We start from the raw sequence: 24,074 nt of genomic DNA, 5'->3' as shown, positions 1-24,074 counted from the left end.
AGGCAGTGCTGAGAGGGAGGTTTGTAGCTCTAAGTGCTTTCATTTAAAAGAGAAAAAGGATCTTAACGTGGAGACCTAACCTCACAAATGGAAGAACTAGAAAAAGAAGAACAAACTAAACACAAAGTTACAGAAGAAAAGAAATAACAAAGACTAGAATGACAATAAATAAAATAGAAAATTTTAAAAAACAATAGAATAAAGGAAACGGAAAGTTGATTCTTTGAAAAGATCAATAAAATGGACAAACCTTTGACTAGATTGACAATGAAACTAAGAGAAAAGGTATACATAATGAAAATCAGAAATGAAAATGTGGACATTACTATTGGCCCCGCTGAAATAAAAGAATTATAAGATTGCGCAAGGCAAAGTGTAAACCGTAATGTAAACTATAGACCATGGTTAGTAGCATTGCTTCAAAATTTGTCCATCAATTATAACAAATGTATCACACTAATGAATGATGTCATTAATGGGGAAAAGTGTGGGAGAGAGAATGGTGAGGTATATGGGAATCCCCTATATTTTCAATGTAACATTTATGTAATTTAAAACTTCTTTAAAAATAATAATTAAAACAAAACAGAAAGCTAACATTAAAAAAAGGACTATAAGAGGATACCATGAACAATGGCATGTCAATAAATTAGATTATCTAGATGAAATGGACAAATTCTTAGAACACACAAACTACCTACATTTACTCAAGAAATAGAAAATCTCAACAAACCAATTACTAGTAAAGAGATTAAAACAGTCATCAAAAACCTCCTAACAAAGAGTTGGAGAAGATATGGAAAAAATAGGAACATTCATTTATTGTTGGTGGGAATATAAAATGGCACAGTCACTGTTGAAGACAGCTTGGAGGTTCCTCAGAAAGTTAAGTATAGAACTACCATATGATCCGGCAATCCCACTACTAGGTATATACCCAAAGGAATTGAAAGCAGTGACTCAAACAGGTATTTGCACACTGATGTTCATAGCGGCATAATTCACAATTGCCAAAAGGTGGAAGCAACCCAAGTGTCCATCAATAGATGAATGGGTAAACAAAATGTGGTATAAACATACAAAGGAATATTACTCAGTCATCAAAAGGAATGAAGTTCTGGTGCCTGGATGAAATTTGTCGACATCAATTTGAATGAAATAAGCCAGAGACAATAGGACAAACATTGTATGTTGTCATTGATTTGAAATAATTAGAATACTTAAACTCGTAGGGTCAGAAACTAGAATGCAGGGTTACCTGGGATAGGATAGGGATGGGGAATGGGGATTTAATGCTTAATTGGTACAGAACTTCTGTTTGGAGTGATGGAAAAGATTTTTTGGTGAATGGTGGTGATAGTAACACAACATTGTGAATATAATTAACAGTACAGAAATATATATATGAAAGTGGTTAAAATGGAAAACTTTAGATTGTGTATATGTTATTGAATTTTAAAAAAAGAAGCTGAACAACTCAAAGAGTGAACCCTAATGTAAACTATGGACTATAGATAATTATATAATTATATTATTTCATCAATTGTAACAAAGTTACCACATTAATGTAAAATATAATAATAGGGAAAACTGTGTTTGTGCGTGGAAAATATAGGAGAACTCTGTCCTTTATGCATGATTTTTTTTTTAACCTACAACTGCTCTAATTTTAAAAAAAGAAAATTTTATAGATGGAGACTTAAGTTGTTTCCATTCTAACTGTGTTGAAATATAATAAATATCAGGATACAGATAGCAGTTTGCTTATTTACAAGGACATATATTCAATAAATTTTATCGAGAAGGATTGCTTGTCAAAAGATAGTTTGTGCACCTGTAATTCTGATAAACATTGTCAAAATGTTTTATAGAGGAGGTTGTAACAATTTACACTCCCTCAAGCAATGTGTGTGCCCCCAATCTCCACCACACTCTCAGCAACATATGTACTATTAAACTTTTTTTTATCTTTGCCAGTCAGATGGGGAGAAATGCTAAGTACTGTAAATGGGTTTTCTCACTAATCCCTGTAACAGTAGGTACTATTAGTATAACTGTTTTGCAGATGAGGAAATTAAGGTTTACAGAGGTTAGGTAACTTGCTCAAAGTCACTAGGATAAAAAGTAGAAGAACCAAAAATAAACTTGCACTGTCTGCCTCCTGAACAAAACCCCTAACCATTATGCCACTTGGTCTTTCCATTAAGGAAAACAACCAAATACCTTTAAAAATCAAATTGCATTTTTCATAATTAATTTTTGATGACTTGGAACTTATTTCAAAAGGTACAGCAGGACTTTACAGTATCTTAATGTCAGCATTATTGATACAATTATCATTGAATAATAGATGAGTGCCCTAGTTTAAAAAGCATCCTAGTAGACAGGTGAACTAGATCTAATGGTCTTATATGATATCACCAGTCCCGAGGCATTCCATCCCAATCCCCCACAAACTTCAGCCCCCATAATTCACACCCAGTGGCCCAGTTTCATAACTAGTTGAGCAGATATTGGTGATTTTATACTAATTTAAACAAAACTCCATTAAATCTAGAATGCTGATGCCATAATCACATGCTTGAAATCTGTAAGATAACATATGAGAATTGCAACAGCACTGTTCTTCTCCATAGTTCAAGATGATTTGCAAATACTATGGTCTAGTCTTTCTCACATATTGATGGACTAAGTCTGCAAAGCAAACCACCAAAAAGCTGAGTATTCTCTTCCATGTTTTCACATTATTAGAACACACATGAAGGCTCAGCTGTTAGAGCGTCCACCTACCACATGGTATGTCCACAGTTCAAACCCAGGACCTCCTTGACCCGTGTGGAGCTGGCCCACACACAATGCTGATGCGTGCAAGGAGTGCAGTACCACACAGGGGTGTCCCCCGCATAGGGGATCCTCACACGCAAGGAATACACCCTGCAAGGAGAGCCACCCAGCCCAAAAGAAAGTTCAGCCTGCCCAGGAGTGGCACCACACACACGGAGAGCTGACGCAGCAAGATGACACAACAAAAAGACACAGATTCCTGGTGCCACTGACAACAACAGAAGTGGACAAAGAAGAACACACGGTGAATGGACACAGAGAACAGACAACTGGGGTGGGCGGGCAAGGGGGAAGGGAAGAGAAATAAATAAAAATAAATCTTTTTTTAAAAAAAAGAACACACATGAGGTGGAGGAACTATAGAAGAATCCTGTGCTCGCTTCTCAAGCTACAATTTGGTAACATTATATGAGCATTTACTGGGTGTGGTCTTTTAGCACATTACAGGTTTGACATGTTGGCAGCTCTCAGTGGCATATTTGAAGTCTCAGCTCCCTCCTAAGAGGTTTCACAAGAGAATACAGTGTTTATCTCAACCAAAGTTCACACCCATTAAATTCTGCCTTAGCGTCTCCTGGGTGACTTTTCTGGTGAATGGAGAAAAGATGGGAGTATCAAATAAATGGTGCTGAGATAAATAGGGAGCCATTTGGAAAACGAATAGAGTTGGAAGTGTACCTCACACCTTGTACCAAAATGAATTTCAGATTGATAAAAGATTTGAACATGAAAAAAAGAGTGATTAAAAAGGGTAATTTCATATGAGGGAAGCCTTTTAAAGTATGGTACAGGGAAGCGGACTTGGCCCAGTGGTTAGGGCATCCATCTACCACACGGGAGGTCCGCGGTTCAAACCCCAGGCCTCCTTGACCTGTGTGGAGCTGGCCCATGTGCAGTGATGATGCGCGCAAGGAGTGCCGCGCCACGCCCTGCATAGGGGAGCCCCACGCACAAGGAGTGCACCCCGTAAGGAGAGCGCCCAGTGCGAAAGAAAGTGCAGCCTGCCCAGGAATGACGCCACCCACAGGAGAGCTGGCACAGCAAGGTAATGCAACAACAACAACAACAACAACAACAACAACAAAGAAACACAGATTCCCGTGCTGCTGACAACAACAGAAGCGGACAAAGAACACACAGCAAATAGACACAGAGAACAGACAACTGGGGGAGGGGAGGGAAATAAATCTTTAAAAAAATTATTTAAAGTATGGAACAATACTTAGAAACTCATTAAAGAAAATGTAGATAAAATAGATTTTCAATTTTTTAAAGTCTGCATAAAAAACCCACTATAGATAAAGTCAAAGGCAAACTGGAAAAATTTTATTTCCAACTCATATCATAGACAAAGTAGTACTTTCCCTAATATAAAGAGCTCCTACAAATAAATGAAAGATCAATATCCCAATAGAAAAGTGTGCAAAAGATATGAACTGACAGTTTTTAAAAAATGGAAGTAGAAAAGGCTCTTAAACTGATGTTAAAATTCCCTCATACGAAAAGAAATGCAAATAAAACTACAATGTGATGTCAAAATTTCAAAAGTTGAAACACTCTGTTGGTCATACTATGGGGAGGAAACTTGTATACTCATATGTTGCTGGTAGGAGTAATTTAAAAATATTTATCAAAACACATATACTAATACACTTTGATCCATCAATTCCTTGCCTAGGGAAACACAATTTTACTTAGGGTGGTCAGGAAAGGACTTACTGAAAAGGCAAAACCTGAAGGAGGTGAGGGAGTGAGCCTTGTTGATACTGGGGGAAGAAAAATTCAAGCAGGACACAAAAATGCTAAGGCCCAAGTTGGGAGTGCATGGCATGCTCTAGAAACAGAAAAAAAGCCAGTATGACTAGAATGGAATAAGCAAGGGGGAAGAATGGAGAATATTGGGAGATACATCAGAGAATTACTGACAGAGCTGAACATGTAGGCTTAATATGTCATTTTAAGGACCCAGCTTTTACTCTAAGAAAATGGGGAATCGCTACAAGCATTTTAAAAAATATACACTTCTTTATTTTTTATTTTTTAAAAAGAAATAGATTACATAAATGTTATGCAAAAAATATAGGGGATTCCCATATGCCCCACTCCCTAGCCCTCCCACATTTCCCCACCTCAACAACATCCTTCATTAATGTGGCACATTTGCCACAAATGATGAACAACATCTTGGAGCATTGCCACTAGGCAATGATTATAGTTTACACTCCCTCCCGCACATTTTTGCCACTGCAGCATTTTGAACAAAGGAGTGACCTGATGTGACCTAGATTTTTAAAACTTTTTAAAAATTGAAGTTTATCAATCATACATGAACATCCATAAACAATAAGAATAAATTGTGACTTACAAAACAAACATGCATATCATCATACAGGGCTCCCATACATCACCCCACCAAAAACACCTTGCTTTGTTGTGAAACCATTGCTACAAACTATGAAAGAGCATCCTCAAAAGTACCAGGTTCAATCCCTGGCCTTGGTACCTCAGAAAAAAAAAAAAAAAAAAAAAATTACTACTAACTATAGCCAATAGCGAATCTTACATTTGGTGTATTTTTCCCCCAACCCACCCAGTTAATGACATCCTGTATTAGTATTATATATATGTTATAGTTTATGATAGAATGTTCTCATATTTGTTGTTAACCACAGTCTATCTTCCACTACAGGATTTCCTGTGTTATACAGTACCATGCTTTGTACAGTCCATTCAAAGTGTATACTCAGTGGCTCTCATTTTCCTCAGAATTGTGCTGTCATCAACCAATCCAATGTCCACATAGAAAAGGTGGCATTGGATTGGGAAAAGTGGACATGGTGGCTGATGGGTATGGGGAAAGGCAGGAAGAGATGAGAGGTGGAGGCGTCTTTGGGACATGGAGCTGCCCTGGATGGTGCTTCAGGGGCAATCACCGGACATTGTAAATCCTCACAGGGCCCACTGGATGGAATGGGGGAGAGTATGGGCCATGATGTGGACCATTGACATGAGGTGCAGAGATGCCCAGAGATGTACTTACCAAATGCAATGGATGTGTCATGATGATGGGAACGAGTGTTGCTGGGGGGGGGGGGGAGAGGTGGGGTGGGGGGGGTGGGGTTGAATGGGACCTCATATATATATATTTTTTAATGTAATATTAGTACAAAGTCAATTAAAAAAAAAAAGTTAAAGAGGGCAAAAAAAAAAAAAAAAAGAATTGTGCTGTCATCACCTCAGTCAATTTTAGAACTTTTTCATCATTACAAAGGGAATACTCCCATACCCCTTATAACCCACTATTTTTGTACCTTAGAACTGATATAACATCTTTTTTGCCATTGCTGCAAAAATACTACAATATTACTGTTAACTATCATCTATAAATTACAGGGAAACAGATGTTGCTCAAGCAACTGGGCTCCCATCTACCATATGGGAGATCCAGGGTTCAATTCCCAGGCCTCCTGGTGAAAGGCAAGCTGGCCTGAGCACAGAGCTGGCCCATGTGGAGTGCTACCCTGTGCAGGAGTGCTAGCCCACATAGAGAGCTGGCACAGCAAGATGACACAACACAAAGAGACACAGAGGAGAGACAATAAGGGACACAGCAGACCAGCGAGCTGAGGTGGCGCAAGAGATTAAGCACCTCTCGCACACTTCGGATGGTCCCATGATCAGTTCCTGGTGCCTCCTAAAGAGGAGACAAGCAGACACAGAACACACAGAGCAGATAGTGAGAGCAAAAAGAAAAACAATGGGAGAGGATAAATAAATAAGTCTTTTTTTAAAAAGTTACTTTTGTTGTAATTTTCCCATGTATCACCATATACATAATACTTCGTAAAGGAAGAACATTTTTAATCTATTAAGCCCAATCTTTATCCACCACCAAAATCACTATGTTAAACAGTCCCTACATTATTCTCCTAGCTTCCTTTCAACTGAAATATTACATCCACATACTAACCCTTTCAGCCACAATCACATTTATAAATCAGCAACATTAATTATACTCACAATAATGTATTACCATCAACTCTATTCATTTCCACACATTTACAATGAGCCTTATTAAAAATTCTACAGACATTAAGCATCAGCTCCCATTCTCAACCCACATTCAATTTTCTAGTAACCTATACTCTAGGGTTTACCTCCATGAGTTTACTCATCGTTTTAGTTCATATTAGTGAAAACATACAATGCTCTCATCTTTGGACAGAACAACTAGACAAAGGATCAATAAGGAAACAGAGAACTTGAATAATATGTAAATAAACTAGACCTCACAGACATGTATAGAATATTGAGCCCCAAAACAGCAAGATATTCATATCAAGTGCTTATGGATCATTCTCCAGGATAAACCATATGCTGGTTATAAAACAAGTCTCAATAAATTTAGAAAGATTAAAATTATACAAAGCACTTGTTGGAGATTTGGACCCGAAGGGTATTGGGAGTGAAAAAAAGAGAAAAGGGAGAAGGAAACAAAAAGAAAGAGCGAGAGAAAAAGAACGAGAAAGCTGGGATCGGGGGTCTGTGAGTAGAGATTCATCAGACAACTTTATTGTTTACAAGGGGCTCTCTATATAGCCCAGTCTACGTGACAACAAGCAGGAACACATAGCCTATGTGACAACAAGCAGCAACACGTAGCCTACGTGACAACAAGCAGCAACATGCAGTTAACTATCAGCATTACCCATAGTCTAAGGAATTTTTACAAATCTTATCTCAAGGTACAAAGTCTAAATGTTCTATTCACTACAAAAGGTATGAACTCATCTTTTCTTTCAGCCTTTAACAACTTCATCCCATTTGCCAGGAACTCTTAATTATCGCATTCCTTAGGGTGCAAGCATAGCCATGGAGACAGCACTAGTATGGAGCTAGCACGTCTCTCCTTGTGAGGCCACTGTGCCTCCATTTCCAACAAGCACTAAATCTGATAATAATAGAATGAAGCTGGAAATCAACAACAGGTAGAGAAAGGGAAAACTCACAAATATATAGAAGTTAAACATCACACTCTTAAACAACTAGTGGGTCAAAGAAGAAATTACAAGAGAAAATCAGTAAATATCTCAAGATGAATAAAAATGAGAGCACAACATACAAAACCTATGGGATGCAGTGAAGGCAGTGCTGAGAGCAAATTTATAGCCTCAATGCTCACATTAAAAAGAAAGAGCTAAAATTAAAAATCTAACTGAACAAGCTAGAGGAACTAGAAAAAGAACAGCAAACTAACCCCAGAGTAAGCAAAGGAAAGAAAATACAAAGAAGAGCAGAAATAAATGAAATTGAGAACAAAAGAACAATTGAGAGAATCAGCAAAATCAAAAGTTGGTTCTTTGAAAAGATCAAAAAAAATCACAAACCCTTAGCTGGTGAAAAAAAGAGAGAAAATACAAATAAATAAAATCTAAAATGAGAGGGGGAACATTAGTACTGACCCCACAGAAATAAAAGAGATCATAAGAGGATACTTGAACAAATCTGTGCCAAAAAACTAGACAATGTAGATGAGATGGACAAATTCCTAGAAACACATAAACAATCTACACTGATCCTAAAAGAAACAGAAGACCTCAACAAACCCATTACAAGCAAGGAGATTAAAATAGTCATCAAAAACCTCCCAAAGATGAAAAGCCTAGTGTTAGATGACGTCACAGGTGAATCCTAACAATCATTCAAAGAAGAATTAATACCAATTTTGCTCAAACTCTTCCAAAAACTAGAACAGGAGGAAACACTACCAAACTCATTCCATGAAGCCAACATTACCCTAATCCCAAAACCAGATAAAGATAAAATGAAAAAAAAACTATGGACTAATTTCTCTAATGAATATAGATGCAAAACTCATCAACAAAATACCTTCTAATTGAATCCAACAGGACATTAAAAGAATTATACATCATGATCAAGTAGATTTTATCCCAGTTATATAAGGGTGGCTCAATACAAGAAAATTAATCAATGTGATATATCACATTACTAAACTAAGAAAAAAAATCACATGATCATCTCGATTAACACAGAAAAGGCATTTGACAAAACCCAACATGCTTTCTTGATGAAACCACTCCAAAAGATAGGAATAAAAGGAAGATTTTCAACATGATAAAGTGCATATATGAAAAACCCACAGCTAACATCTATTCAATGGAGAAAGACTGAAAGCTTTCCTGCTGAGATGTGGAACAAGACAAGGTTGCCCACTATTACCACTGTTATTCAATATTGTGCTATAAGTTTGGGCTTGAGCAATAGGCAAGAAAGAGAAATAAAATGCATCCAAATAGGAAAAGAAGTAAAACATTAATTAATTGCTGATGACATGATCCTATATCTAGAAAATCCCAAAAAATCCAGAACAAAGCTACTAGAACTAATAGAAAAGTTTAGCACAGTGGCAGGATACAAGGTTAATACACAAAAATTAGTAGTGTTTCTATTTACTACTAATGAACAATCTGAGGAGGAAGTCAGGAAAAATATCCCATTTACAATAAAGGCTAAAAAGGATCAAATATTTAGGAATAAATTTAACCAAGGACATATAGGACCTATATTTGACAAAACTTTAAAACGTTGCTAAAAGAAACCAAAGAAGACCCAAATAAATGGAAGGACATCCCAGGTTTATGGATTGGAAGACTGAATATCATTAAGATGTCAATTCCACCCAAATTTATCTACAGTTTCAACACAATCCCAATAAAATTCCAACAGTCATTTTTAAAGAATTGGCAAGGCCAATTATCAAATTTATTTGGAAGGGTGGAATAGCCAAAAAAAACATCTTAAAAACGAAGGAAGTCCGAGGATTCTTACTTCCTGACTTTAAAGCATATTACTTAGCTAGAGTGGTAAAGACACCATGGTACTGAAGTGACCTACATTTTTAAGGACTCATTCTGGCTGCTGTGGTAAGAACAATTGAATGGGACAGAGGGTGCAGTTAGGAGGCAATGGCAAAAATACAGATCAGGATAATAGCGGCATTACATGCTATAACCAGATTGTGGGTGTATTTTGAATGCAGTGTTACCTGGATTTGCCGACAGATTGGATATGGGATAGAGAGAAAGAATCTAGAATAACTCAAAGAGTTTTGGCCTAAATATCTGGAAAGACGAAGTTGCCAACAACAATGGTGAAGAAGACAGAGAGGATCAGATTTGAAAAGACGTCAGGTGTTAGGTTACAGACATGATCAATTTGAATACTTGTTAGACATTCAAATGGATAAACACACAGTTGGTGTTTTCTGCCCACACCCCTCTCCCCCCAGCGCCAATACCGCGGCTCTGCATTTGCTTCGGGCTCCAGGCTCCTGGCACCCCTCTGCAGTCACAGTGAGGATCATCTACCTGGACCTCATCTGCTAGGACGAGATGTTCCCCAGCAATTACAATATCCGGGAGATCGCAGATGGCTTTGCCTAGAGGTGGAGGGGAAGATGGTCAGTAAGACAGAAAGTAGCCTTGATGACGCATTCATTGATGGAAATTCCTCTGCTGAAGGCTCGGAGGGTAAAGGTACCCAAAGGGTGGCCTTCACTGGTGTTGATACTATCATGAACAATCACTTGCAGGAAACCATCTTCACAAAAGAAGTCTACAAGACAGACATCACATCAACAATTACATGAAATCAATCAGGCAAACTTGAACAGAGACCAGAAAGAGTAAAACCTTTTATGGCAGGGGCTGCATATTTCAACAGCTATCAGGTCTTTATGGGTGAAAACATGACTCCAGATGGTATGGATGCTCTCCTGGACTACCTTGAGGATGGTGTGACCCATACATGATTTTCTTTAAGGATGGTTTAAAAATAGAGAAATGTTAACAAATTTGGTGATTGCTTTGCATCTATCACCTGTCACCATAACTGACTGATGCTTTTCATCCACACCACACCAGGACTTAGACAGATGGACTGATGCCATCTAGAACTCATCATTTATTTTGATCTCGATTTATTTGGAGCAGAGGAATTGTTTTGAAGAAAAAATATGCCATGTAGGTTGCCTGAAAATAAAAATGCATTTAAACAAACAAACAAACAAAAAAAACCCACAAAAAACAACAAACCCACAGTTGGCTATATGAAGTGTGATTTCTTGGCAGAGGTTCAGACTTAGGCTATCACTTAGGAAGTCTATATGTATAAATGATAAAGCCCGGGAACTAGACAAGTTCACCAAAGGAATTGCTGCAGACAAGAAGGAGAGGAGAACCAAAAACTAATCCTAGAACACACCAACATTTAGAAGTAGGAAAGTAAAAGAGACTGAAAAGGAGCAAAAAGTGAGGTAAAAGTCAAACTATGAAAGAATGATATCCTGTAAACCAAATAAAGGAAATCCATCAAGGAAAAGGAAGTGATCAATTGTGTCAAATACTGTGACCCGAATACTGGGTCAAGGAAGATGAGGACTGGGAATGGATTTTAGATTTAGTAATGTGAATCATTAGTGAACTTGATACTGTTTTAGAGTAGTGGGGATGAAAACATCATTGAAATATGTTCAAGAAAAAAAAGAATCAAGCTTCTAAATATAACTATCAATTTACAGGAATTATAGGAGAGAGAGAATAACATGCTAAACAAAGCCTCAAGGATGCAAGCAGATAAATCCAGAGTGCGGGAGCTTCTACAGGAAAAATGACATACTTTTTAAACATATAAATGGCATGAAACTGTTAGAGATAAAGGAAATGTTAAGAGACATAGTGACAAGTGCAATGATCCTGTTTAGAGTCTGGTTTGAGGAAATCTACTGTAAAAAGATGTTTGAGACAATCTGGAATACTAAATCCTGATTGTGTATTTAGATTTGTTAGGTACGCTATTGCTATTGTGATTATGATTTTTTTAAAAATTAATATCTTTTAGAGATGTGTACTGAATTATTTACAGGTGAAATGATATGATGTTTGGGAGTTGCTTTAGAATATACTCCAGAAAAAAATAGGGAAGGGAGAAGGAAAAAATAAGATAGATAAAATGTTTATATTTGTTGAAACTGGAATGATATGTATATTTGTTGAAACTGGAATGATATGTGGAGGCTGATTATACTCTTTCTCTCTCTACATTTGTGTAGGCTTGATATTTTTCATGATATAAATTTTTAAAAGAATAGAAAATAGGAAAATAATTAAATTCAAGAAACATAGATAACTCTTTTCAGAGATTTTGCCATAAACAGGAACAGAGGGATGAGGTGATAACTGGAGGGGAAGGGGATATGAGAGGTTTTTAAAAATGTTCATGATGGAGGAAATAAGAGTATAGTTGTATGCTATGATAAACATCTAGTAGAAAGAGAAAAATTGATGATGCAGGAGACAAGGAAGAATCTTTGGAGTAATGTCTTTGAACAGGCAAGAAGACATTCAATCTGATGCAAATGTAGAAATGTCGGTTTTAAATAGGAAAAGCGACAGTTTATCCATAGGAGGAAAGGCAAGACAGAGAATGTGGGCAAAGATGTGGGAGGAAAGGAAATGAGGAGATAGAGCTTGTTGAAATTCCCTTCTGAAACCTTCAATCCCTCAATGAAATAACATGCAGGTTATAAGTTAAGAATGGGAACAATTGGAGGTTTGAGTAAAGAGAAGAGGGATAGGACAGTTTGTCTGCAGGGTGGGAGAGTGAATGTACCAGGGAGATGTGGTCTAATTGCCAGGGATCATTAAAAACCTCCTGGAAGTTAGTGGCCGTGAATCTAAAGTGAGACCAATCAATAAGGATATTTTCTCCAGCCAGATTCTGAGATAGACTGCAGGTGAGGAGAGGGTGGAAATTCAGTCAGAGTTATGGTTTTGCCAAGTGAGTATTAGAAAGTGAGAAAGGACCAACGGAGTCAAATTTGTATTTTTTTCAAGAGTAAAGCTAGGCTGTTATAACAAAGACACCCAATATTAATTCTGTGACTTCTGGTAGAGGGTTATTTCTATTTCGAGTGAGAGATTCCTTATTATTGTGTCTTGGCTTCAAATGATCATTTAGGACCTGAGCGTCCTTCCATCTTGTTTCTCTGCCATGTCCTAGAACACTTCCGTCATCTGAATGGTAGAAGCTGGATGTCAGGCACATCATTCACCAGTTATCAGGAAGGGAAAAGAAAGCATGAGATGTAAATTGCAGTGGGGTGAAAGGACTGCTGGAGTCGGTGTATTAAAAGGAATCATGGGGATATTATAAGGAGGCCTGACATTGAGAATACAGAAGAGTTCCTTCTGGCAATGTCAAGGTCTAGGGTATGACTGCAGAATGAAGGACCAATATAGAGTGAAGGACAAATCATAGGAAGTGAACAGGTCAAGGAACTAAAGCCAGGATATTAGAAAGTTGTTCTAAGTGGATGTTGAAATCACCAAAGATTATGACAGGAGTACTGTTGGACAGAATGACATGAACCAGCTCCTAAAATCTTTGAGAAATTAGGTCAAGTGACAATGGGAGAGAGTAGGCGGTATAGTCTGATGACTGGGGATTTTTAGGGAGTAGGAATGGTTTGAAGGTGTCAGTGAGGAGTAAGGAGGACCCTCACCCTATTTCCAGATGCAATATCATACGATGTGTAACACAGAGAGCAGCCACCACTAGAGAGGGCTGCAGAGGACATGGCAATCTTCTAGGGGGATTCAGGTCTATGCTGCAGCAAGATAACAAAGGGCACCTTTCCAGAGGAGGTTGAGAAGGTGTAGGGATTTTGTGGCTGACAGTGGCATTCCAGAGAGTAAAGTGGAAATATTTTGAGAGTGGGGGAGGGGTGGGAGAAGGGAGAATAAAAGATTACAGAGCTGTATGGGGACTGGAGTGAGAGAGATGGAGTGTTACCTGGGAGACGAGCATCTTGTAGTGGCTGATGCGAATAAGGGATAAAGGAATGACGTGATTAATTCTGATGGTTTCAGGGTAAATGATGGTAGTAAGCCAGTGAATGTCGTGGGGTAGGGAAGAATGGAATCTTTCCAGGAATTCCAAGGCCACTTTTTGCCCCTGACACTGCACACAGGTGGAGAAGAGGCAGTCTAAATCCAGCACAATAAGGAAAAATAGCTGTAGTTTGTAAAGGTGCCCCATCTTTTGAGGAAGCACAGGATTCTCCTCAATCCTCTGGGTTGAATCATCCAGTGTTTTCTGGCAGCTTCTCCCTAGCCTCACTCTGGGACAAGGCAAGTCTGTGGGACAAGCAGCAACAACATCATTTCTTTGCCCACACCTCTCAGGTTCTGTTCATTACGTTGTGGCCGGAGTGTCACATTAGGTGAGATTCCTCTCAGAATGGGCTGCTGCTGCTTACAGAGTCTTCTGCTTTCAATCTCTAATTCCAGAACAGACAGGGTCTCTCCCCTGCTAGCTCAATCTCTTCAGTGCTTAGAGAGAATAGAGAGACTACAAGTCCTTTCCCCAGCCCACAACAATGTCTACTGACTTCTTCAGTACTGTCTACAAGAGGCCTATGTAGGGAAAGAAGGATGGGGTATTCCGTAGCAATGACAGTCTTCTAGGTAACAGACTAAATATGAGGGATGAGGCAGTAGACATAGTGTCTGCTTTGTCCTCTCACCATCGCTACCAATTAGTCTTTGGGTTTAACATGTTTCTTATTTAAAAGGTCAATTTGATCTTGACATTTAGCAAGCAAATGTCCTTTTTAAAAGAGAATTTTAAATTGTTCTTACGTTCTTTAAAGGACAGTGTTCCAGGAAGCCTCACAGGTAGAAAAACTTTGGCATTTTTCTTAGAGTCTGAGTAAACCAAAGCTCTGAGTGGATCCACACTGGGAGAACTTGTCTAAAATTTGTCTCTTTAGTTTAAAAAAATGGAACTGTTTGTCAAATTTGCTATGTGGTATAACCAAGCCACAATTTATCATCTGTTTTTGAGGAATTGTAATTCTTTTGAAACTTCTTCCTGGCATCTCTCCCACATTCTTCCTGTTGCAATTCCAGTTTATGAATCAAACCTTTTCATTCATTTATTTATTCAACAAGTATTTGTTTCCTTAGCAACTGTTATGAGCATAGTTTTGTCCTGGGCACTTAGGAGGTTATAAGGGCAATCTATGCCCTACCCTGTAAGAGTTTACACTCAATATGAGACAGCAAGAGAAACAGAAAGAGAAAGGAAAGAAAGAAGCAAGAGAGGGAGGGAGGAAAAAGAAAATAGCTACATATTTAAAGTAGCCAAAATATATGTGCTATCTTTTTTTATTTTTTTATTTTTATTTCTCTCCCCTTCCCCCCCCCCCCCCCGTTGTCTGCTCTCTGTGTCCATTCGCTGTGTGTTCTTCCCCATCTGCTGTGCATTATCCGGTGGCACTGGGAAATTATGTCTCTTTTTGTTGCGTCATCTTGCTGCGTCAGCTCTCCGTGTGTGCGGTGCCACTCCCAGGCCGGCTGCACTTTTTTAATGCAGGGAGGCACCCTTGCATGGCACACACTCTTTGCGCACAGCAGCACTGCATGAGGTTCAGCTTACCACACAGAACAGGAGGCACTGGGGATAGAACCCTGGACCCTCCATATGGTAGATGGACGCACTATTAGCTGAGCTATGTCCGCTTCCCAATACATGCTATCTTGAACTCAAAAAGAAATAAGTGAAACTCATGAAGAGAAAATAATAAACCTTTGCTGTGGAATATGAAAAGACTTGCATAAATGAAGAGACAATGGGTTCTGAATGAGAAGACTCAGAATTGGCGTGATGTCAAATATGCCCAATTTAATCCAAAATTCAATGTATATCAATAAATAGCCCGACCCAAATTTTTAAACTTGATAAGGTGATATAAAAATTCTTGAAAAGGTAAATATGAGCTAAAATAATTGTTTAAAAAGAGAATAAGAATGAGGGATTTGCCTTAACAGATGTCAAAATACACTCTAAATCTATAATAAATAGAATGTGATAAATGACTAAAAAAAGAAGGAAATAGTTCATTTTAAATAATGGGAAGTTAATATCTGATGGCAACACTGTGATTTTTAAAATATAATTTGGAAGGAAAAAATTATAAAACTGTAACAAAACTCCTTCTAGTCTCACCTACTTATTTATGCATGTAAGTTTCTTACCATTTACAACTATTAAAACAAACAATAGGTGTAAATTAATGTTGAATCTGTCTCATTCTAGAAATGAGTACTCTTCATCCGTAAGAGTGAACTGAGGTGGCGGACTTGGCCCAATGGTTGGGGCGCCCGTCTACCACATGGGAGATCAGCGGTTCAAACCCCGGGCCTCCTTGACCCGTGTGGTGCTGGCCCATTCGCAGTGCAGATGTGCTCAAGGAGTGCCCTGCCACGCAGGGGTGTCCCCCATGTAGGGGAACCCCACGTGCAAGGAGTGCACCCTGTAAGGAGAGCCGCCCAGAGTGAAAGAAAGTGCAGCCGGCCCAGGAATGGTGCCGCATACATGGAGAACTGACACAACAAGATGATGCAACAACAACAACAAAAGAAACACAAATTCCCATGCCACTGACAACAGAAGCAGACAAAGAAGACACAGCAAATAGACACAGAGAACAGACAACTGGGGTGGCGGGGGAAGGGGAGAGAAATAAATAAATAAATAAATCTTTAAAAAAAAAAAGAGTGAATTGAATCCAGCGCCATCTGTCACTGAAAAATATATTTATAACACAAATTTATTTCTATGTTTAAAAATTACAAATCTCCGCTATGTTGATCAACTTTTTAAAAATTCTTGCATCAGTGTCAAAGAAGGTTCTATATCAATGCTAAGGGTCAATAATAGAGGGGTATAGGATTTTTTTTCTATTGGAGTAAGGAAGACATTCTAAAATACTGAGGCAATGACATCACAACTCTGTGATGAAAATGAGAGCCACTGAGTGTACCCTTTGGATGGACTGTACAAGGCGTGGAACTGTATAACACACTGAACCATGTAGTGGAAGATGGACTGTGGTTAACAGTACATATATGAGAACGTTCTCTCATGAACTATAATAAGTGTACAATACTAATACATGGCATTAATAATAGGGTGGTTTATGGAAAAAATACACCAAATATAAGAGTAAGCTATGGGCCATAATTAGCAATAATGTTTTGATGATGTTCTTTCAGAATTTGTAGAAAATGTTTCACAACAATGCAAGATAGTGATGGGGGGGGTAGGTAATGGATGGGCATTCTGCATGTTATACATGATTGTTTTGTAAACTCACAATTTCTCTAATTAAAAAAAATTACAAATCTATGTCATATTGAGCAACTTTATATAAAATTATGTGGAAGAAGTGAAATAGAAATATTAGTTCAAGAATATAAAAGAATGATGTAAAATCTTTGGCTTTTAAAGAAGCGCTATCAGTTTTTGGTATATTTACATTTCATTGAGTACATTTTTTTACACTCACGTACCATGGTTTGACAAATCTTTAAAAAATGAAATGTACATTTGTGATATTTAGATCTCATTTACACCATGATTAAAAGTTATTTAACTAAGAAATGTCGCTAAAAGAAAAGCCATTTAACTGGGGGCAGAACTAATGGGAAATGCAGGCTTGTTAAAAAAGCACCTAGATAGCCAGAGGGTTGCATGAAGGTGTCTCCTTACTTGCAGCTCAGGGCAGGCAAGTAAATTCAGAAGGGGCTGAGAGAAGGAAACAAAGCCAAAGAGGAACAAGGAAAGTGGAAATTTCAAACTATTATTTAGGCCACCATTTCAGAAAATGTGTTCCTATAAATATTAGGGGCCCTCAAGATGGATAATAGCTGGTGAAAAAAAATGTTGGTAGTGGTAGTTTTCTTTTAAGTACATCTTTTATAAAGCTATATATAAATATATAGATTCCCATATTTTAATATAATTGCTCATCTGCAATAATTTACCCTCTGGGATTATAGTACAATGGTTAAGAGAACAGATTCTGGTGTCAGATTGATAGGTTCAAATCACCACCTGCCCTTTATTAGCTGTGTATATTTGGACAAATTACTTCTCTGTGCATCAGTTTTCTCATTTGTAAAATGGGAATAAATTATACTATTTCCCTCATAGGGTTGTTGCAAAGGTTAAATGAGATAATAAAGGAAAATACTTAGAACAAGGCCTGGGACACAGTAAGTACTATGGAGGTACTTGCCATTATTTTTAAGAAATGGTGTGTTATACCTAAGAATGTCAGAGAGTCACTTCAGAGATGATTTGACATTTGAATGCAGGACAGTTATGCAAATTAGTGCACAGGCAGCTTAAATAACTAACAATGGCCATGATAAATATTACTGCTCATTCACAAATATTAATTTGCTACCTACTGGTTTTTGTTGGTGTATGTGATATATTTTTAAATGTTTTATAGTTTTTATTCTCACTAAAATAACAAAGGTGATTTCTCTAGCTCGTTAATGATTAAGGTTAAAAATATATATATGATTCAAAACTTAATTCCAACAATTAATCTGGAATCACATTTTTCTTTCAACTTTAATCCAAATCACACATCATGAACTGCTGTTATGTTTTATAAAAACAAACATAATTTTTAGAAAGTTGAAAGGTTGACTAAATTTGGAAAAGGCTGGTTTGTACTATATGGTTACCAAAATCTTGAGTATATAGACTGTTGTCTAATACCTGCATTAAACTTTTCTAGTTGGACTCTAACACTATTTGTCTGCTAATATATACAATTGATTGACCATGTAGGAACACTGTTTTTTCAACTGAATAAAACTTAACTATGGGGCTGGTCAGCTTTATTGGTAGATGCCAGTAGATTCACATTGACTTTTCCAAGTCACACAATTTATATTCAATATACTGCAGTAGTAACATGCTGGCATTCACTGGTATTGCTTATTCAATACTTTAAGCAATGGACTGAACATTTATCCAATCCTTTCTAGCCTGCATCATTTAATGAATTTTATAAGGTGTTTGGCTCACTACAACAATCATTATCTCTGCTTTTGGCTTTAATTAATGGAATCTCAATTATCGTTGGAAGGAGGGAAGACAGAAGGAAAAGAGGAAGAAAAGGTGGGCAGGTAGGCAGGCAGATAGAATAGTAATTGTTAAACTTATTTGGGACATGTATTAGTCAGCCAAAGGGGTGCTGATGCAAAATATCAGAAATCTGCTGGCTTTTATGAAGGGTATTTATTTGCGGCAGAAGCTTACAGTTACCAGACCATAAAACATAAGTTATTTCCCTCACAAAGGTCTACTGCCACATGTTGGGGCAAGATGGCTGCCATCATCTGCCAAGGTTCAGGCTTCCTGGGTTCCTGTCTTCCCAGGGCTTGCTTCTTTCTGGGCTCAGCTCCTCTGTCTTCTCCACAAGTCCAGCTGTAGACTATCAGGCAAATGGCTTGTTCCTTTTCCTGGGGCATTTTCTCTTTCCTTATGACCAAGTTCCTCTGTATGCTTACTTCCCAGGGCTGTAGCTCAAAAACTCCAACTTCAAAACTCCAACTCTGTTCTTTGCCATATCTTTTATCTGTGAGTCTCCACCCACCAAAGGCTGGGGACTTAACACCCTACTGATGTGGCCCAATCAAAGCCCTAATGATAATTTAGTCACACCTGGTACAGACCGGTTTACAAACATAATCCAATATCTATTTTTGGCATTCATAAATAATGCCAAACTGCTATAGGACATCAAAGAGAATCTGAAAACATGGACTTTCCACAAAAATACACATGCTTACAATATTCTGTATATAATTTCAGGGATCTGAGTGAAGTTTTTCAAAGTATGGTCCATGGACACTCTACATCTAAATTTCTTGAGGTTCTAGTTAAAAGTTCAGGTTCCTGAATCTCACTGCAGACTTACTGGATTGGACTCTCACATGGCCAGGCCCAGAAATATAATAGGATTTTTAAACAACATCCACAAGTGAGGCTATTTAAAATTAAACTATGTTTTTTTATCAGAGAAAAATACGAATACTCACACACACACATATAGATACATTCTTGTGTATAATTTAAAAAGTAGAATGGCACCACAAAGCTTTTTATAATAAAAAACTGAGTCTCTTACCCCACCCTTCCCCACAACTGTGGAGCAAGTTGCTATATGATACCTCATGGGAACACAGGCTCAGTCACAACAGAAACTTTTGGCAAGTGACCACTTTATTACTTTTTTTGTTTTTTGTTTTTTAAAGATTTTATTTATTTATTTCTCCCCACCCCCTCATTGTTTGAACTTGCTGTGTCTGTTCATATTCCTTGTTTCTTTAGGAGGCACTGGGAACTGAACCTGGTACTTCGATGTGGAAGGGAGTCACCTAATCGCCTGAGCCACCTTGGTTCCCTGCTTTGTTGTGTCTCTCATTGTCTTTCCTCCTTGGGTCTCTTGTTGTGTCATCTTATTGCTTCAGCTTGCCACGCCTGCCCATCATGTCAGCTCACTGTCTTGCTCATCATCCTTAGGAGGCACCAGGAGCCCCTGTTCCCTGCTTTCACTGTGTCTCTTATTATGTTTTCTTCTTGTGTCTCTTGTTGTATCAGCTTGCTATGCCTGCCCATCGTGCCAGCTTGCTGTCTTCTTTAAGAAGCACTGGGAACCGAACTAGGGACATCCCATGTGGTAGGTGGGAGCCCAATTGCTTGAGCCACATCTGCTTCCCCACTTTATTACTAACACAGCACAAAGGAATCAAAGAGCAGGGGAAGAGATCCTGTTTGTGGCCAGTCTCCTGGAGGCCAAACTGCTTGGGCCAGAGCTGGTGGATGGCAGATCCATATGTCCCACTTCACAACAGATAGGAGAGACAAATCTGGGCTACAAGGGTGGGGTATGTTTTTTTTTTAAGATTTATTTTATTTCTCTCCCCTTCCCCTCCCCCCCCCCGTTGTCTGCTCTCTGTGTCCATTCACTGTGTGTTCTTCTGCATCTGCTTGCATTATTTGGCAGCACTGGGAAACTGCATCTCTTTTTCTGTTGTGTCATCTTGCTGCATCAGCTCTGTGTGTGTGTGGTGCCACTCCTGGGTGGGCTGCGCTTTTTTCACATGGGGCGGCTCTCCTTGTGGGGTGCCCACCTTGTACGGGGGCACCGTACGTGGGCACCCCTACATGGGGGCGCTTCTGCGTGGCACAGCCCTCCTTATGCACAGCAGGACTGTGCATGGGCCAGCTTACCACATGGCTCAGGAGGCCCTGGGGATCAAACCCTGGACCCTCCATATAGTAGGTGAACACTATCAGTTGAGCCATATCCGCTTTCTGGTGGGGTATTCATATGATCAGGGAGAGGGATTCTGCCACTGAAATTCCCATCCCCATTAAGCAGCTAAAGCTGCTTATTCCTGGTTTCCAGGTTTAAGGCCTAGTGAGGCCTTTTCCTTTGACCTAACATCTCCCCTGGGTTATGGAATAGAAAGAGGCTGCCCACAGTAGACAAGGAAGGGGATAGGAGAGGGCTGGGAGATAGTCACTGAGTGTGTGTCTGTGACTTCCCCAGCAACATCCAGTCCCAGCTCAACAGGTAACCACCCTTAAGAATCTAGCTGTTTCCACTGATATTTTCCTCTATATCTTTTAAGAAACTATTTGATTATATCAATATTCATTGACTTGTGAAATTGAGCCCTTGTCTACTGACTTTCTGCCATGTTGGATAAATACTAGAATCTTCACCCCTAACCCCAAGTCCACTTTGCTTCTCCTATTCCCCAATATAGTTATATCATACTTCTTGGTTATATCAATAGTCAATATAAGACTACATAGATATGTAGTCTGAGCCGAATAATGCATTACAACCACACCTCTTTTACTGTACAAGTTTACATTTTTTTCTAAAGTTAATAATTGCCTTATTTTATCATTTGTTTGGTTTTCCATCCACCTATTGTTAATTTTTTCCCAATATTCCAGCATCTCTGCCATATACTTATTAAGAATACTTTTTTTTTTTTTAAACCAGGGGCTGGGGATTAAACCCAGGACCTCGTATGTGGGAAATCAGTACTCAGCCACCCAACCACATTGGCTCCCCTGAGTTAGTTTTTTCATGTTTGCTTGTTTTCAGAAGGCACTGGGAATGGAACCTGGGACCTCCCATGTGGGAAGCAGGCACTCAACCACTTGAGCTACATCTGCTCCCCAAGAATATATTCTTTATGCTCAAATACTTAAGTTCCATTTTTCTAAGCAGTCTCTGGAGCCCTCTTCCCTTCTCTTCTCCGACCTGATATTTTTCTAAAGGTCCTGGGACATCTCTTCCTACCACCCTTAGGGCTTTCCTTTCGGCATTCCTTTGTAGGATCTTCTTTCCATTCTCTTTAATTTTCTTGTTTTTACTCTGCTATTTTGCTTAAGTACATCCTCCAGCTTCTTAAATGCACAGGAGGTATGATGCTTGAGACCAAGAATGTCTGAAAATGTCTGTATTTTCAGGTAAGGTAAACCTGACTTGCTTGGTAAGGTATTCTACACTGAAATAGTTTTCTCAAATGAGTTTTTAAAAATACTGCTTAACTCAAGCATGGTTAGTAACATGCTTTGGTTTTGTGGGTTTTTTTTTTTTTTTTTTTTTTTTTTTGGCCAGTAAGAATTATTGGGAAATGGGGGAAAGAATAGAGCTTGCTGAGAAATGGAAGACGAAGATAGAAATACACACCAAGATTTGGTACAGGCTCCTCTAGGCAGAGAGTGCTGGTAATATGTTTAGGTGCTATTTTGAGTCCTGTTCCATTTTTTTGTGGTTGGCTTTTTTTATTAGTCTCTCTAATAGATTTTAAGATTGCTTTCCATAACCAAGATTTTTTTTTTTTCAATTCATTGTGCTGGTAGGCCCTATCAACATGGGAGCTCATGTTCTTCAGGTCTGGGAAATTTTCTTCTGTTATTTCTTTGATAATTTCCCCTTCTATTAGTAAGTATTACTATTAGTAAGTCACTGAATGGATAATCTAATGTTCTTATCTTTTTTTTCCCTTCTATTTTCCACGTTTTTTCAACTTCATCTTCCCATCTTTTTGTTGAATATTTCATTTATATCATCATTTATTTAATTCCAAGGACTCTTTTTTGTTGTTTTCCTTTTTCTTTCCTTCCTGTTTTTATTTTACAAACATAGTATCTTCTTTTATCTGTTTATATTAATCAATTATAGCTTTCTTTGAAGTTGTCTTTTCCTTGCATTATCTCTGTTAATTCAAATCCCTTTTATTTCTGTGTGTGGATTCCTTACCATGTTGCAGGCATTCATCAAATGTTTAGTGATTCTTGGATTGGCCTTCACCTTTAAGAATGAGACCCTAAATATTTGATTAGAAGTTCTCCGTGTGGGTTACTGCTCTGTGAACCTCACAGAGTGGGTGTTCTAGAAGTGAACCAGTTTTTTACCAGATGCCTCCAATTGCAAATGTCTCATGAGCTTTTCTCTGCTGTCATTTTTTTCTCTGGGAGATGAGCATTCATTTAATCTCTCCTCTTTTGGCTGTCTGGAGGAGAGTTGTCAGGCTGTGCAAGGTTAAATACAGAAAGGAACCTGAAGTCGAATGATTTCATATGTAGATTTTCAACCATTCCTCATATTTTTAGTCCTGTACCTGAAACCCACCTTCATTCCCCATTTGGTGGCAACTGACACCCCCCAGATGTTGAGGCTTTCACAGCCTATAACGTGAAATGGCCATCATCTTGGCACTTAAGTTTTGTCTTCCTTCCCTCTGCTAAATTAAATTAACTACTACTCTTTCACCCACTTTTTATCTTCTAAACACCTGTTGAAAACTCTTAATTCTTTTCCTTTTCCCTTCATCTTTGTAGGTTAAGGCCTTTTGAATTCCTTTGCTATGATTGTAGTGAGGTTTAAAGAAGTGGGGAAGGGAAACGGACTTTGGCCCAGTGGTTAGGGCGTCCGTCTACCATATGGGAGGTCCGCGGTTCAAACCCCGGGCCTCCTATACCCGTGTGGAGCTGGCCATGCGCAGTGCTGATGCGCGCAAGGAGTGCCGTCCCACCCGCGTGGGGGAGCCCCACGCGCAAGGAGTGCGCCCGTGAGGAGAGCCGCCCAGTGTGAAAAGAAAGTGCAGCCTGCCGAGGAATGGCGCCGCCCACACTTCCCGTGCCGCTGACGACAACAGAAGCGGACAAAAAAACAAGATGCAGCAAATAGACACCAAGAACAGACACAACCAGGGGAGGGGGGGGGAAATTAAATAAATAAATAAATCTTAAAA

General features: G+C 38.6%; 1 protein-coding gene across 1 annotated transcript in view; it reads right to left on the bottom strand.

Moving 5' to 3' along the window:
- Positions 1 to 24,074, bottom strand: part of PPID (peptidylprolyl isomerase D) — a 53,588-nt gene that overhangs the window by 20,699 nt on the left and 8,815 nt on the right. The window contains exon 3 of the mRNA XM_058277886.2: positions 10,163 to 10,303. The gene's annotated coding sequence lies outside the window, so the exon portion shown is untranslated. The remainder of the gene's footprint in view (positions 1 to 10,162; positions 10,304 to 24,074) is intronic.

Source organism: Dasypus novemcinctus, chromosome 1 (genome assembly GCF_030445035.2).
Source record: "Dasypus novemcinctus isolate mDasNov1 chromosome 1, mDasNov1.1.hap2, whole genome shotgun sequence".
NCBI classification, from domain to species: Eukaryota; Metazoa; Chordata; class Mammalia; order Cingulata; family Dasypodidae; genus Dasypus; species Dasypus novemcinctus.
The sequence above is the reverse complement of the archived record's forward strand: the minus strand, read 5'-3'. Positions and strand labels throughout refer to the sequence as shown.